The sequence below is a fragment of the Kogia breviceps genome, chromosome 1 (assembly GCF_026419965.1).
Source record: "Kogia breviceps isolate mKogBre1 chromosome 1, mKogBre1 haplotype 1, whole genome shotgun sequence".
Lineage (NCBI taxonomy): Eukaryota > Metazoa > Chordata > Mammalia > Artiodactyla > Physeteridae > Kogia > Kogia breviceps.
In genome coordinates, this window is record NC_081310.1 from 166,172,954 (window position 1) to 166,185,788 (window position 12,835).

Consider the following 12,835-nt stretch of genomic DNA (forward strand, 5'->3'; position numbering starts at 1 on the left):
CATGCAGCCAGCCCTGCCCTCTGTGTTTTGGACCCTGATACCAGAAGAATCTTAGTCTTGCCTAGGCTCCCTCTGTCTCCTGGGATTTTGTAGGAGCTTGGTGGCAGTGGCTCTTGCCACCTTGACAGGGCCTCTCCAGGGCTTTTGTGGGCTTTCATCTCCCTTCTCTGCTGCTGCTGCTTGGCAGTGAAAGGGTTTTTCAAGTTTGGTCCTTCCTTCCACTATCCAGGAGTCTGATTCCCTCTGTGAGAGGAGAGAATTAATCTCCAACTTTCCATGCCTGTAAGGTGAGTGACCTCTGTTTTGTCAGCGCTTGCCAATCTGTCCTCTAATTCCCAGCCAGGGTAATGGAGACATGACTTTGTGCTAAAGCAAACCGCCAGCTCTCCTAGTGTGGATTCTGCCCCAATCCAGGCAGCTCAGAGAGGGTCTCCTCGCAGGTGCTCAGGCACCTGGTGGCTACAGAGGTGTTGGTACCTGAGCAGCTTTGGTCTTGAACGGTGATTGGCAGATTCGAGGAGGGAAAATGCCCTGCCATCGCATACTCCCTAACCACCATCCATGCCAGTGGGGCGGCTGCTTCTGAAATAGGTTTCTATCCTCAGGCTCCTAAGAGCACATGAGAGGCTGTGAACACCCCAGTGAGGAGGAAGGGTCAGGAAACAGGGGTCTTGGAAGGTGAAGGCCAGGGAACTCAAGGCTGCAGCTGGCGTAGTGGCCCATGCCTGAAGGATCTGTGGACTCTGGGGGCTTAGTTCTGTCGCCCTTTGGGAAGGGCGCCTGTGAGCGGGTGGGATAAATTCTCAGTGTCCCTGGCTAATGGGTGACACGCCTCAGACTTGATAGTTCTGTAAAACTGTTTCTTCCAAAGCCTGCAAGGATGTTGGTTTGGGGAAGAAAGCCAGCCAGCCCAGAGAATCCCGGGAGCCTGACAGGCCTTTTTCTCTGCGATTCTTTCTTGCAGGCAGCCCGAGGCAGCCTGTCTCTTTGTTAACAGAGTGACAGCAATGTGACACCATGGAAATAATTACTAACAAATCACGGTGCTGACTGCAAACAGCTCTCTGTCTTCAGAGGCATGTCAGGGTGCATTAGAGCAGGACTGGAGGAGCGGCTCGAGGGGGCTGAGGAGCAGCCTGTGCTCAGACGCTCTCCTCTTCTTCCCCCACCCTGACCCCTTGCTGCTCTGTCTGACTTTCCTGCTCGTGGCCTTTCCCCACTAGGTCAGCTAAGGGACCCGCTGGATAAGTGGCATGTGGCTATTCCCGCTTCCTCTGGGCAGGTAGCTAGGACTCCCGTCTTTGCTAAGGAACACCTGGGTAGTGGTAAGATCCAGGAGTTTTTCCATTACAGGGCCCCCAAAAGGTGGAAGGATGCTCCATTTTTGATTTACTCGCTGCCGGTTGGGACCAGCTTTGCCTGCTGGTGGTTTTGGGGTGATAGAGAGTATTTGTGCCAGCTGGACCCAGAATCTGGGGGAAGCCTTGCGTTTCAGTGTTGGCTCAGCTCCCTTCCCCGACAGCCCTGGATTCTTCCTGGATTGCCACAGTCAGTTTTGGGTGAGTCGACTCTGTCCATTCCCTCTTGGTTAGCAGAGTGAGTGCTCTGTCTGTCAGGGCTGTAAATAAGGTTCTTGGTGTGTGTGTCTGGAGGCAGCCGGCTTGGGTGGGGAAAGGAGTGGAAGGAGGGGGCAGCGCTCCGATGGCTCCCTCGCTTGCCCCCCTCCCCTCTCATGCAATATTTATCCAGGGATGGGAGTCAGATGCAGCGACCTCAGGGTCACCCAGTTAAATAGCTTCTGAACCTCCCTGCATTCTAATTGCTGCAGTTGTCCTTTGCTCTGGAGGCTTCTCCTCCCCATTGTCTGCTGAGGCACACACTAATGGCTCTCCTCCCTGGCCCTGCTGGGAGGCATCTGTGGGGTGGGGGTGTGTGGAGGGAGGGAGAGGGCTCATTGCTACCTCCCTTTCCCCGGGGATAAGGGAATCTAGGGCCTATTCACAAGCAGCTTTAGCTAGGAGGAGCACAGTCCCCTGCCCCCCTGCTGCCACCTCCCCAAAGCTGGCTGGAGAAGGAGGCCCAGGTGGCGGGTCTGGTTGACGGCCAAGGGGCTTCCCCCATCTCCAGTCAGATAAGCAGAGCTGTGGGACTCGTGACTCCTCTACAAGGGGACAGACCCTTGAGTACTTGGCTGAGGAGCATCATCCTGTGTTCCCATGGTCCCACATTCATGGTTTAGAAACCTCGAGTGAGTGGTATTCCCTGTTGGAATATACTGCATTTTGCTCAGAGATTGGCCAGATGCAAAAGTCTTCTTGGTCCCCCGGAAGGTTGATTTAGATGATTGATGATGGTAGCAGGTGTGCTGCATTTGGTGATTTAAGAGTGGCACGTGCCACACGTCTTCACTAGGACCTCCCTGTAAATGTCAGTTACCACCCACTTCAGCTCTTCTCTTCTGAGAAATACCATTGGAAACTGCCATCGAAGGCACTAACTGCCGTGTATCCTGGAAGAATATTCCAGCAGGAGCCTAAAGTTAGCCTCTGTTGAGAGTTGCTCGGGGCCCAGTAAGTGCTGTGCTGGGGACTGTGGGGACTGCCAGGTGATCAGGGCAGGAGGAGCAGCACATGCAAAACTAATTGCAGGCTAAGTAATAAGTACGGGAGAGCATGAGGACACTACAAAGAAGGTACAAAACGAAGGCCGTGAGAACCCAGAGCAGCATAGTAGAGAGACTGAATGGGTAGTGTTTTTAGCAGGAAACTTTAAAGAAATAAAATGTTAAAGAAAGCCCAATATTACAAAACATAAAAGTTGAGCTCTTCTGGTTGAAGCTGGGGCAAGGCCCTGCCCATGCTTCCTCTTCCTCCCCCAGTCCACAGAGTAGCCCGATGTCCCCCCTAGAACCCTAGAGCTCCATGGAGCATGGTTTAAAATGCCCACCAGAAGTGTGACTGTGTAGGCTAGGTGTTACACATCCTGAAGGGGTCAGGGGAGCTGGGATCAGGGCAGAGGAGATCAGCCAGGGGTAAGGGGAACAGCTGTGTCCTGGAAGCAGAGGTCAGACTGCATCCTAGATCCTGAATGCTTGCAGGATGCTCTCCTCAGAGCCTCCAGAGGGCATTGTAGGCCACACAAAGGCAGCTCAGGCGAAGGGTCAAGATGGCCATAGGCCAGGTGGAGACTCTGGTGGGGGATGAATGAGGTATCTTGGAGACCACTCAAACTGCTACAGAGTGCCTGAGCCAAAAAGAGAATAGCTCACCAGCCAAGACACTGACCAGAGTACCCTGGAAACCTCCTGTCACCTGCTCACTCTCCTCCCCGGACCCTACTCCCTGCTGCCTGCTGGGGCCTCTGCCATTCCACCTGGGAAAGAGGGCTGGCCGGGCCTGGTGGTCACTCCAGCACTTTTCGCAGCCGCAACAGGTGGGGCACTGTGCCCTTTCCCTGGAAGAATTGCAGCAGGAGGGACTCGGAAGAGGCGCTTGTCTTATTGTTTCACCAGAGAGGGGCTGGCGAAATACACAGTATTTGATTTTGTGGCTCTGGGGAGGTGCATGTTAGACTGTTCCCCAGGCTGTTTGTGGCTCTTGTGCGCTTTGTGTGGTTATTTCTGTGGGCTCCGTGTGGGAGAAATGGGAGTAGAGATAGGTGGCAGGTGGGCCACAAAGCGGTGGAGCAGGGAGGTGCTCTGTACATATATGGTGCCTTTTGGAGGCTTCAAACATCTGCTTTGCCGATGGGGATTTGAGGTTGGTTTTCTCTGGGAGTACGGGCAGCTTGGCCTACGGGGCGTCCCTCTGCACCCTCCTGTGTTCTGGTTTCTGTTTGGGAACTCTCCAGAGCAGCATGTCTGGGAACACTTCCAGCTGTGCTGCCAGACCCAGACGCAGGTGACGGCCTTTCGTCTGTACCATAGGGAAACCAAGAGGAAATTAAATGTCATTTGCCCCCTGCACAGCAGGTCGCTGCCAGATCAGACAGTGCTGATCAGAGCTGTGCGGAGAGTATCCTAGGGAAGGCTTGTGCCTGCAGCCAGGCCCTCTGGGCTGTGGAGACACCCAGGTGATGGCCTGGCTCGGGACCAGGGCTTTCTCTGCCAGGCTGGGTTCACCCTGGCCTGAGGCCCAGCCCTGTGCTACATGGCAGCTGTGGCCCATGCCAGGCCAGAGGTGCATGTGTACCAGTGGGAGGGGGTGAAGGGACAGGGCAGGGCCTGGCAATAGAGGACACACAGGAGCCAGTGAGGTGATCAGCCCCTCCTCAGAGAAGCTGTGTGGTATCGTGGAAAGATCAGGACCTTTAGGATTGAAAGAGACCTGCGTTTGAGTCCTGGCTCCACTACCTACTAGTTGTAGGACCTTGGGAAAGTCACATTTCCACTCTCAACCTCCATTTCCTCATCTGTGAAAGGGAGAGTATAATAAGCTCTGGCTTCTGACGTCTGTTGGGGAAGTAGCTTCCTTTTGGGACTGGTGCCTGAGTTTCCTCACCCCACCTCCCCTAGATCTGGAAAGATGGCCTGGAGCCCCTTGTACCTGGGGCCTCAAGTGTGTAGTGAGTTGGCTGAAGTTAACGGGAAGTGGGGTGGGGAGTGAGTCTGGCTGGGGCCATACCGCTGGTACTCTCTCCCAGTGCGAGGCCTTTCCTTCTTGTCCTCCTAGTCCTCTCAACCAAGCATCCCAAGGCCTTTATGAGATGAGCACGGGTGATATGGTCACCTTCTTAATTGGGGGGCTCAGCTGGCTCCCTCCAGCCTCATACTTGCACTCCCCTTCCTGTTTGGGAGGACCTCAGGGCTTGTCCCAACCCCTCCCTTGCCTTGAGTCCTAGTGGCAGGGCATAGTTCTTGGCTCTGCAGTGACATTTATTAACAGGGCTTTGGGAAGAGATGTTTTAATACTGTGAGTGTTCTCCCTAGAAAACTCCCCACCCCCACCTCACCCCCATCTGAGGCATGGCTGCTGGTGGTGAAATTCATTAGTGTTCCCTGACAGGCAGTGGCGACAGAGGCGCTCGCTGTCTGCTTCCCGCTCCCTCGCTCTCGTGCTCCTGCTTCACGCACACTGATATTTAAAGCTGATGGGCTGCTTATAGACTTCTAGTACCATGACAAGTTTGGGGAGGGGGATGGGGGAGGAAGAGACAGACAAGGAGCCAGCTGTCACGCTGGTATTTCAAACAGTACTCTCTCCTGACCCTTTGCAGGCTCCAGCAAGTGTATCATCTTTCTGAAGCTGGTGGTTGGAATTGTAACCTGCAGCCGTCCCAGAGGATAGGGGCAAGTGTGGGGGCAAAGTGGGCTGAGAAGTCGGCAGTGCGTTCTCCCAAGGCTGTGGGCAGGAGGAGAGTGAAGGGACAGAGGGAGGGAGGGAGGGAGAGAGAGTGTGTGTGTGTGTGTGTGTGTGTGTGTGTGTGTGTGTGTGTGTGTGTGTGAGAGTGAGATAGCAAAGGGGATTGAAGCTCAGTCTCTGTAAGTGCTCCTCAGCATTGCCCTCCCATCCCCGGGAATGAGATGACCCTTCTGCTGTAGTCTCTCCTGGAGTGATCATTATAGTTGATGCTGTGGATATCTTCTAGGTGGTCCTGAAAGCTCCCTGAGTATAGGAATCAGGTTTGATTGGCCTCTACTCCTTGAGGCTCCTGGGTCTCAGTGATACCCATAAATATGTGGTATCAATTCAGGTAGAAAGTTCTCCCACTTTGTGTGTCAGACTGAGGCCTTGGCTTTTGTTCCCTCCTATTTGCGTGCTGAATTTTTGGATTTGGAGAATGAGTACCAAGGTGCTTCTCTATCCACAGCTCCTCCACTCACCCCCAAGCTTCTTGGAATTCATTTTGGCAACTGTTGAATGGTTCTGGGACCTCCCTACTCTGTCATCCCCAGAAAACTTCTCTAGAATCCTTTTCCTGACCAATGCACTGTCTTCTCAATGCAGGTGGCCTGGAAGCATCTCCAAAGGCAGGTTTGGTCTCAGCTGACCTCCTTACAGCCGGAATCCCTTCTATAAGTGCTTATTTATAAAATATGTTTCCCTTGGCCGGCTCATTTAACCTTCACAGAGCAGGGCATGGAGGTGATGTAACTCCCCAAGGACACATGTTCACTTGACCAAGTTGTCTCTTAGTGTGGCAGAGCCATGTGCCTGGTGGGGCTTCTACTGTGCTCTACTTCCCCCCGCCCCCATCAGGGGCTCTTCTAGCTCCAGGGTCTGCATGGGGGAAGTGATTTGGGAACAGACCTGACTCCTCCACTCCCTGCTCTTTTAGCCTTGTCAGTGCTGTCAGTGCTCCCATTGGTTTCCTCAATTTCAGCACAGCTGTGTGTGTGTGTGTGTGTGTGTGTGTGTGTGTGTGTCTGTGGGACAGAGAGGGGTTACTGGCCATCTCCTGGTGGAGGGTGGAGCCAGAATGCCTTTTCTCTCTGTAGACTGAAGTGTATTCTTGAACTGTCCAGGATCATCTTTGATGTGCTCACCTTCTGTAACCCCCATTGCCCTGATCCTTCCCCCACACCCTGCACACTATCCTGTAGGCTTCTAGTAGGGGTTGCTGGTGTAGAGCAGTGCCTTTCTCTCCCTTCCTGTCCTTGCCAGTCCTGCCCTGGTGGAAAGCACTGAGCGTTCGGCCCGCCGGGGGCAGCCAGGCTGTATCTCCTGCCATGGTACGTCTTGCAGGTAAGATGGAAACCGACTGGCTTTGATAAGTACGAGACTTGAGCATTAATTTTTTTATACATCAGCAGTAGCCAAGTGAGTGAATTCAATTATGAGTCTGCCTCTCTCCACCCTCCTCCCCGCAGTGTGGTGGTTCAGAGCAGAGACTAAGGAACCTGTTGAAATGAGAAACCCCTATTTCCTTGTTTGACCCCCTCACTAATTCGGGTTAAATTGCTACGCGATTGCAGTGGTGACACATGGTGCCTGCCTGTGTTTGTATAAGAGGATGCAGTGGGGGTGGAAGGACCAATTTGTGCAGAGATAAAAGGTGTCACAGGCAGATAACTAACGTCCCAGCCCCGTGCCTGCTCTCATTGTAGCTCAGTTGGCTCCGTGTAGAAGCCCAGCCTTCCCCTCTTCCTTCCGTCCCTCCCCTTGCTCATATTTTACCTCAATGCCACAGCGTAATGATGCCCTGCGTAGTGGGGGAGGAGATAGGCACCTCTGGCTGACAGCCCTTCCTGATAACCAAATTCCAACCCATCCATCACTAGCTACTCTCCTCAACTTGAGGAAAAGTGATCATGAAAGGCGGGCCGTTTATCACCCAGGGTCTGTTTATCTCCTCTGGGTAGGGGAACGGAAATAGGAGAGACAAAGAGCTGCGTCCCCAGCTAAGTGCTGCCTCGGCTGGGTTAGCCTGCCGGAGCTGGATGCAGAATCATGTCATGCTGTGGGGAGGCTCTGACTAGTAGGACTCCCAGACTGGGACCCAGGGGAAGGGGACCTTTCCTGAGGCTCAGCCCTGGGAGTTGGAGACAAGCCTAGGAGATGTGGTGGTTCTGAGATGCAGGACAGCCAGTGACAGCATTCTTTGGGAAGGTTTGTATCAGAATGAACAAGTGTGGAGCACCTCATGGAAAGAAGTCCAACCCCCCTCATAGGTGACCCCTCGGCAGGAGCTCGCATCTGACTGGCCGGCTGGGTCTGCTGCTGCTTCTGCCTTCCCCAGGCTGGGCCTTCCATGCTTCCGTGCTCCAAGGTGACTTTGAAGAAGACAGGGCCTTTCTCCCTGCTCTTGGCCTCTGTACCTCAGCACTCCCCTTTTTTTTGCATATCAGGTGGCACAAAATAGTTTGCCCTTTGCAGGCGAGCAGTATGTGCTTTTGAGTACCAGGACTGAAAGCCTACATCACTCTGAGATCTGGGTCCCACAGCTTTTCCAGAGAGGCAGAGAGGGATCAAATATGGCCCCCGATTCAGCTGACTTCCTCCTCTTTAAGGGCTTGAGAGTGACCTGCATCTCCCCAATTTAGAGTTGTCCCTAAGACTTGCAGAGAGAGAAGCACAGAAGGAAGAGTGTCCATGACCTCTGCCAGAACTGGTGCCTCCTCTCCTGCTGGTCCTGGCTCTTGGTGTCTGCCAGTCTGTTTGTCAGACCTCCATGGATGCTGCTGGCCCCATCGACTCAAGCCTAGTAGTTGTAGCAGAGTCCCCCATCTCTGCTTCACCCAGTCTCCAGAGCTGAGCTCTTGCTAACAGTGGCTTCATCCCAACCATACCCATTAGCAAGGGTGACGTTCCCTTAATGAGCTAGTCCCCCACCTTGGCTGGCGCTGAGCTGGTCACACCTGTTTGCCATCAGGGCTGTCTGGACCTAGCCCAAGTGCTGGGCTGCAGGTGTGAGGGCTGGATGAGGGGCTCCTTTTGCTCTGTGCCGTATGGGCGGGGCGCTGTTTCTTATACCCCTGTTCCTCCCATACTGTTCTCTTCTTTCTAAGTAGGAGAGGGCTTTCTTTGCTTTCTTTTTGTTATTTAGCAGGAATAATAAAGGAACTTGAGGAGTACCGTATCTTTTCTAGTGCCCCCCCCCACCCCCCGGATGGAGCAGCAGGGAGCCAGTCAAGCATCAGCAAGAGGGTTTCACAGTGGGTTCTGATGACCCTAAGGGGCCAGTGTGATAAGAGCAGGGCCATGTGCTAAACGCCAAAGGCAGAGCCCCTCTCTGGCCCTAGGCCCTATAGTATTTGGAAAGCAATCACATCCCTTGGTTTAGAGCCCCACAGGCAGGACTGGGATTGGTGGTGTGGGGGGGGGCTTCCTTAAAGAGGCCACCTTGCATTCACGAAGCTGAAGGAAGTTTTGATTTGGTTGAAAAAAAATCCCATTCCTTTTTATGGCCTGGACATAATTGGCTTTTCTCTATTGGCCATCAGTGATGTCATTCTGACCCTCATAAAGAAGGGGAAATCACACCTGTGGACTTGGTGCATAAAATTTCATTGGGCAGCAGTAATAAGCATGGCCAGATGATGTTTGGGCAGTTGAGGAGCTCTGTGCCCAGTGATCCCAGCTGCCTGGAGACCTGGGCACCATAAACCTGCCTGCACGTTCATTCCCGTAGGCTAGTCCAGGGCCCACTGCCAGTGGCTCTTTCCCTGGGATCAGTATCTGGTAGGAACTCACAGCATTCAGGCCCTTTGTGCCAGGGTGACCTGTGCCTTTTTCTTTTCCAGATTGGTAGAACCATGTACCCACTGGTACCCACTGACCCTAGCCTTAGGCTCCTAAGAACCGTGGACCCAGGTGTAACCTTGAGCACTGACCACCGTGCTACCTGCCCCTCTAAAGCCCCAGACCTTGCCTTCCCAGGGACTGCAAAGACTGCATCTATATGATTGATGCCTTGTATAGTCAGAAGACTTAAATCCCATTTCTAGTTCTGCCCTGGGCTTGTTGTCTGATTAAGCAAATCCTTTTTCTTCTCTGGGCATCAGTTTCCTCTTTTATGAAGGGGTGACAACTTCTCTAACCTACCTTCCTCACCGGGTTTCTCTTGGGGCTCTCTAAGCTGGGCTAGGGTTCTGTCATAGAAATGTGTAGCTGTCTTCCCACGAGGCACCTGGGAGTTCAAGTTCTGGCATATGGCTCTGTGTCTCTTGTGAAGATAGGCCTCGGTCCTGCTATAACTGTACTGCTTGTATCTTGAAGTCACATAGCTAGGACCTCCCATTAGCTGGAGGACTCAGCAACCTGAACGCCTGTGAGTCTGCAAACAGCATGTATACCTGCAAGTGACCAGGGCCCCGAGTGAGAATGATGATCCCGCCTCCCTCTGCTTCCGTCAGCCAGGGGGCCCAGGAAGCACTCTGGATGCTGCTGAGCCATATCTGAAGCTGAGTCTCCAGCCTGACAATCTGTCTAGTCTGTCCTCAGTGTGGCCACACTGGTATAGGTCCTCCACCAAGAGAAACAGGCAGGATCCTACTGAGCTAGGATCCTACCCCTACCTGGGTAGAGAAGCCTACAGCTGATATCTGCCTTTGAAATCCTGCTGAAGAGGGAGCCCTTCCCTCTCCCAGGACCAGCCAGCCAAAAGCACTCCTGGCCCGTGTCAACTAAAAGAATCAGAGGGTTCTGGGCTTGGCTAAGGGAGAGTATGATAGGTGACCCAGGACCCTTGCCTTTTGCTGGCCAGTCCCCTAACCTGCTTCTTTGCAGATTCTGGTGCTTCTGGTGGCCCCCTTCACTCACAGGTCTTAATATGATTTTTCAAAAATAGCTGACCTGAGCAAGCATTTCACAAATACCAAGGATAAGGAACATGAAAGAAAAATTGAAGGGAATAAGAAAATTATCCAGACATTACGGTTCTGCTTCTTAGGCAACCACATTCTAGTTCCTAAAGCTACCTTTCATCTTTCAAAATCTTGCCTCATTTCCTTATAATCTTGGTCCTTGGTTCCCACATGGGGACATCCTACCTGGATACCCCTTCATCATCTTGGCCTCAGCCAGAATTTCCCTCTCAGGAAATTGACTGGTTGTAGTTAACGTCACTGTGCCACCTGGGTGCTGAGAGGAGCCTTCCCTTGGAAAGGTGTCTCAGGTCTTAGAAAAGTAAATCCTTAACTCTACCACCCGAAACATGGGCACCGACTTCCAACTAGTGTCTGTCAAATAATTGAAGAGTAATAGATGGAAGGCTGACTGCCCTAACACTTTCTAGGGTAGAAACAAGTCATTTCAACTGGATTCTTCTTGCCAAGCCTCCTAAAAAAGGAGTTTGTACTTGTGATCTCCACTTTCTTATCTCTTCTCACTCTTCAACACATTGCCTGCTGCCTTCTGACCCCACCAGCCCACCGATGCCAAATTAATTGGGTTTTTCTCAGCTCCATCTTGCTTGACCACTCTGGCATTTGACACTAATGACCTTGCTTTTTAAGCTGAAAAATCAGTTATAAATATTCCAGAAAGGGTAAGCCTGCTTTCATCATCATTTAGGTTGACCACAGGTGATGTGAAGTGGGGTCCAAAGAGCATGTGTGACCTTGGCTATCTGATACCCTGAAAAAGGTCCAGGAGCCTTGCCCTCTGGACATGGAGGTGGGTTGGGTGAGTTCCGACTCATGGTACATTATCTCCTACAGAATTCTCGAAGTTGCTGAGGCTATGGCACCTGGAGAAGGGAACTCTGAGGAAGCTCCCGAGGCTCTCAGATCTTGGGAGGGTTCTGCAAGGAAGAGATAGAAGTCTCATTCTCTGTAGTTTCTAAAGACATTTCTCAGACTCATGGGTAGAAGTTATGAGAGACAGATTTTAGTTTAGTATTAAGGAAGGCTGTTCTGAGAATTGAAGGAGTCCAAAATTACAGCCAACTGCTGTGTGTAGTAGTGAGTTCCTTGTCTGTGGTGACGGTCCGGTAGGGGTGGCCTGGTTTCATTTTAGCTCAACAAGACTTATGAGGCATTAGCCTGGGCCCTCTGCTCATCTCATTCCACACTCTTCCCAGGTGATCTCGTCTACTCTCATGGCTTTAATTTTACTTAAATTACATTAATGATTTAGCAATTTATATCTCCAGTCCCTGCCTGTCTTTAAAACTGGATATCCATCTGCCTCTTAGACATCGTCCCCACTGCCAAATGTCTCCTGGGCACCTCAGACTCAACAGATGTTGAGTGCTTAGCACACGTCAGGTGTATATCTAAAGCTACATTCCCAAACTCATGTCTTCATCCGGTGGGGTGGTAGGGGCGAGGCAGTGGGAGCAGTGTACCCTGGTTTAGGGAGACACTGTATGAAGAAAGTTTAAAAACAATAATGAAATTGAATAGCATGAAGCGAGCCAAGCCACACACATCTGAATTGGGTTCTACTGCTTTCTCTCATTGGGCCCCACGTCCCATTCGGTCACCAAGGCTTCCTTTATATCTTTTCCTGTTGCTGGCTCGCTGTCTCTACGGCTACTGTCTAGTCTCCTGGCTACTATTCGGCTTTTTTTTTTTTGCGGTACGCGGGCCTCTCACTGCTGTGGCCTCTCCCGTTGCGGAGCACAGGCTCCGGATGCGCAGGCTCAGCGGCCACGGCTCACGGGCCCAGCCGCTTCGCAGCATGTGGGATCCTCCCGGACCGGGGCATGAACCCGTGTCCCCTGCATCGGCAGGCGGACTCTCAACCACTGTGTCACCAGGGAAGCCCCTACTCGGCTTTTTTAGTGTATTGTTTTTGTTGCCCCCAGAACAATCTTTGTAAATCACAACTCTTCTGAGGCTTTCTATTGCCTGTGGCCAAGCTCCTCTTAGCAAGAAAACTCCGTGATCTTCCCCAGCTAATATTTCTAGTATTCTCCACCATCCTTCCATGTACCCCAATGCTGCAACTTAAGGCCTTTTTTTAAAGTTTATTTATTTTTGGCCGCCTTGGGTCTTCGTTGCTGCGCGTGGGCTTTCTCTAGTTGCGGCAAGTGGGGGGCTACTCTTCGTTGCGGTGCGCGGGCTTCTCACTGCGGTGGCTTCTTTTGTTGCGGAGCACAGACTCAAGGCGCACAGGCTTCAGTAGTTGTGGCTCACGGGTTCTAGAGCGCAGACTCAGTAGTTGTGGCGCATGGGCTTAGCTGCTCCGTGGCACGTGAGATCTTCCCGAACCAGGGCTCGAACCCACGTCCCCTGCATTGTCAGGTGGATTCTTAACCACCGCGCCACCAGGGAAGTCCCAACTTAAGCCTTTTTATCTCTTTCTTTTATTATCCATTCCATTGAAAAAACTGTGAGCCCCCTGTGTGCAGGAGTTAAGTCTTACTTTTTGAGGCCTAAGTGACTGACTGTTATTGTAAAACATCAGTAAGTGTTTGGCTGAATGGATTTGTGTGGGTGAAACGGCATCAG

At 52.2% G+C, this 12,835-nt stretch overlaps 1 protein-coding gene across 7 annotated transcripts in view; it reads left to right on the forward strand.

Annotated features, from left to right (window-relative positions):
• ERI3 (ERI1 exoribonuclease family member 3) overlaps positions 1 to 12,835 on the forward strand; it is a 129,482-nt gene that overhangs the window by 54,043 nt on the left and 62,604 nt on the right. The window lies entirely within an intron of this gene.